The sequence below is a fragment of the Empidonax traillii genome, unplaced genomic scaffold, assembly GCF_003031625.1.
Source record: "Empidonax traillii isolate 1590-97213 ecotype Southwest subspecies unplaced genomic scaffold, ASM303162v1 scaffold1072:size191264, whole genome shotgun sequence".
In the NCBI taxonomy this organism is placed as follows: domain Eukaryota; kingdom Metazoa; phylum Chordata; class Aves; order Passeriformes; family Tyrannidae; genus Empidonax; species Empidonax traillii.
Genome location: NW_020956265.1, coordinates 164,850 through 169,319, shown reverse-complemented (window position 1 = coordinate 169,319; position 4,470 = coordinate 164,850).

The following is a 4,470-nucleotide window of genomic DNA, read 5'->3' as shown; positions in this document are numbered from 1 at the left end:
AAAAAAAAAAAAGATTAGTAAACAGATTTCCCCCCCACTCAAAACATGCACTACACATTTAAGAAAAAAGACAAAAACCTTTCAGTTTGCCTGTCAGGCAAACTGAAAGGTTTTTGTCTTTCTTCTTAAATAACATCAGACTTCAGCTCTGGGAGAAACAAGTGTGAGTGGAGCAGGGATCTGTATGTGTGTTGTTTCAAAAGCACTCGCTGCACCAAAGCCTGGCAGAGTTGTTGTTACTGTGTCAGCAATGCTTCTGTGTGGCTTTGCAGGTAAGGAGGAAGTCTCAGCATCTGTTCATGTGGTGTTTTTAAACTGCACACGTTCTTGTGAAAGTCACGTGCTTTCCTGGAAGCCAACCCGGTGTAAACAAGAGAGAATTAAGATGCAATTCAGTATCTGAAGCTACAGTTTGGTTCTGTGTCCAGGCAGTAGCGCGTTGTGTTAGGAAACTTCATCAAGGTACAGCTTTTGGACTCAACTTTTTTGTCTTCCCTCGCTTTGTTTAGCTTTGCACAGTAGATTGAACGTGCGGGGATAACAAAGAGAGTCCTCGCTTTGTAGTTTTGTGTGTATGTTTTTTCTACTCAGGCAGGAAATACATTTCTGGTTACAGTTTTGCTACATTTAGTAGGCACATTCTGACCAATCTTTCTGAAAATGGCTTTGAATGATACTGCAGTTACAATGAAGAATACAATAGGAGGGCTGCTGTTCATTCATCTGCGCCTGCTTTGTTTTTAAAATAGTTCTCTGCTGTTCCTCGCTATTTAATTATTTTTAAATCTCATGTTTCCCTGTGGCCATGAAAGGTCTCCATACTTACTGTGCCACCCTAAGTCAAATCTGAATTTGATCTTTTGGCTTCTGCTTCTTCCTTCTAAAGGCTACTTTAGAAGGACTTTGTTAATAATCAGAAAGACTTGACACAAAAGACCATAGAGAAGGAGATTGAACTTAGTCCCATGATTCCAGTTACATGATAAATATAACATGTAGAGGTCAGTGTTCAGTATCTGTGGGTGCCTCTTGCATCACTGCAGGAACTGCAGTTTTCAGAGGAGCAGCCACAGCTTTATTTAGGCTGAGGGACAGACCATGCAAGGGTGGCAGGTGCCTTGTTTACTTGCCAAATTTTCCACTCGGACAAGTGGGTCAGATAAACATGAAAGCCTGAAACTTTAGCAGCTATGAAAAGCATTATAAAGAAAATACAGGCAAAGCCTTCTGGATTACATCATGGCACTGGGCTTTGACTGGGCTGCTGCTTCCCTGTGACACTGCTCGGGTGCTGCTCTAAATGCAGAAGAGGTGAGCAGTCACTGGAACCCATTTGTTCTGGTCAAGCTTAGTTCCACAGAGACCAAAAATCACGGCTGTGCACTGGTATTTTTGTGGCCCCACGCTGGTTATTGGTTAACAGCAGCTCCAAAACACACCCTGTCCTTTGTGGGCAGACTTGGCAGGAACGCTACTTTAAAGGCTGGTGTTGATAAACAACAGTTGCTAACGTTTTTTCGAGTTGTTCAAGAAACAGGGGGAAAAAAAACCCTGTAAATTGTGCAGCACGTTTTAGGATCACTCATATCTTATATTTCAGCCTAACAATCATTGGGCTGTCCAGCCTTGGAGAGGCTCTTTCAGATGCCTCAATCTGCCAAATCCCAGTCTGTGCTGAGCTTCCTAGAGCATGTGCTAATGGCCAGATTTAGAATCAGCAGAGAATAGGGCAGAGGAAAACAACAACAACTTCAAATATAACTCAGAGAGACTTCAACAGATCTTCTAGTCCACCGTCCTGCCCCAAAGCAGAGTAACTGAGTTTTATTTATTTTTGACGGATATTTGTCTAATTTTGAAAACCCCTGATAAAAGCCATTCTATGTAATCTGTTCAATGCTTACCTATTCTGCAGACACAATTTTTCCTAATAAAAGTAATCTTTCTTTCCTGCAAAATTTCTATTCCATTCTTTGATAACAATCTTTTGAAAAAATAATGAAAGCATGCTACTCCATTTCCTTTAAAGAAAAAAATCATCTCTTAACCTTTTCAGTTTTGCTTTTCTCTGGGCCCTTAGCAGCAGCAGAATTATCCTCCAGCCCTTCTTTGGGTTAATTGCTTACAGGTCAAATATTGTTCTGAATAATTTATAATTTCAAGGGCAGAACTTGTTGGGGTCATTTGATACATTTCTGGGTAGTCCTAAACCTGTTCTTCCTCTGTTCTGGCTTGTACTTCTTGCTTATTAGCTTTAAGTATCTGAATCTTTTTGGGGTTGGCAGAAGCAAAGGCAGCACTTTATACCTCAGCTATCACCTCTTCTGATGCAGAATCTCTGCAGGGCACCATTTTCTGTGGATACCTCAGTGCAGACTGAACAGTGCAGGCATTAGTTGTGGCCTCTGCACAGCATTTTTTTGGCGAGTTAAGTAGTAGATTGTAATGATGTAAACTGGAATTTAGCCAGGGCAGCAGGGTCACTCGCCTCTAAGGTTGCAAAAGACATTTAAATAATACTCTGAACAGCTCTGCATTTTAACTACTGCACTAAGAGCATGTAAACAGGAGGACTTGTCACAACAGAGTATCTTCACAAGATGAAATCATTATCAGATGGCAGAACTCATGAATGTCATTTGTATTCCTCTAAAGGCAACTCAGGATGAAATCCCTGCTCTTCAGAAATCACTGACAAAGCACCCTCTGACTTTATAGCCCAGAGTCACAAAGCCACATAGCCAACAATAAGGCAAAGTACTAAATCTTAAAATACTATTATAAGCAGTGTTCTGAGTTACATGTGCAGTTTGAAAGTGAATGTAGCCCAAGGTACTTATAAAGAACTTCTCGTTAACGTAGTTTGTAATACATAGAACGAGGCCCTTTAGGTAAATACCACAATGTGGCTGTAAGAAAAGTTACCACACAGCTCTAGAACCTGCAGATCAGCAGTTCCTGAGGTTGTGGGTTCCCCAAAAGCTTTGAACACATAAAGTGGCCACCATGGAAAGAAGCATTCCCACCTTCCAGCTAACATCTGCTCCTGCATCTCCTGTGCCAACACAAGCTGTCATTGCCTTCGCGGGGAACTGGCTGGGGGAAAAAAAATCTGCTTACAACAAAACCTGATAATAACATGAATAAGTAGTTTAAGATGTTCACAGAACCACATTTCCACTGAGAACAGGGAAGGATTTTTCTTCAAGATGTTTTTGTGTGCTCAGGAGATGAGGTTTTAATGTTACACATCCCAAGCCCCACTGTTTTGTCACAGAGCCTGTCCCTTGTGCCAGGGGAGCTGCAGCCTCACCTGGAGCATTCCCAAGAGTTGTTGGCTTGATGTGATACCCGAGGCAGCTCAGCTCCCATGCAACAACTCCTGGTTTCCCCTTACACCCTCTTCCTCCTCTACCAAACTAATAGGTAAATAAACAAATTTCAGATGAAGCAGTTCAAAGAAAATACTTTTAGAGTGATATTAGCATGGCACTGAACTGTTGAGGAGGGATATTCTCTTAGCTTCTAAAATTGTGTTAAAGAGTTATGAGATTTTTAACAGGTAATGAAGTATCACTATTGGAGCCACGACCTTTGTCCTCTGCTGACCTTTGCAGATGCAGCTGTGTAGCTAAGAATTAGGCTTATCATTCAAGAACAGACTCTGCAGCCATTAACTTGTCTATTTTCTTCATGGGAGCAGGAACAAAGACATAGGTAGAAGGTAGGGCCCAGAGAGGCAAGACGTTTTGGCCAGTTTTTCAAAATGGCTTTTTTATACTGCCAACTCCTTTGTTTTAAAATAGCTCAGAATTTCAATTATATCAGCCATGAAGCTGGTCTTTAGTTTCTGTTATTGATGCCTCCAATTATGTTTGTTTGCAGTGCTACTTAGTTTATTATATTTTCAGATTTGAGACTGTGATCAAAGCTTCAAATACCTTGGCTATTTCATTTCCTTTAATGACCAAAGGAATTTTCATTTCTTCCTCGAACCAGTAAAACAAGCCAACAAACAAACTCACTCTACATTATCTGAGATATCATCTCTTTCATTTTTAGTCACTGACTAAATAATAAAGAAAAAGTAACTTGGCACTCTTGTAAAGTTTGCTACTCAAAGGCAGTACATAATTTTCACCAAAGTCAGACACTTCTGCAATGAAAGCTTTTGTCCAGGCTAAGTTTCCTCTGTGCTTTGAGCTTCCCTGAGCCCTGCTCCACTCCTAATTCCAGTCCTAGCTCTTCTAAGGAAGAAATACAGGGAAAGCAGGGGGGGGTGTTTCACAGCCTTCCTTTTCCACTTCGAAAATCAAGCTTGATGTAACAAGGAGTTCGCAGCATTCATTAAAATTATGGAAAGATGAGTTTTCAGTAAGAAAGACAACTAAAACAGTTGAAGACCTGCCTCAGAAGAAGGATCAGAGTGGGTTTGTCACCTTGGGCTGTGTGTCCTGTGACCCACCAGGA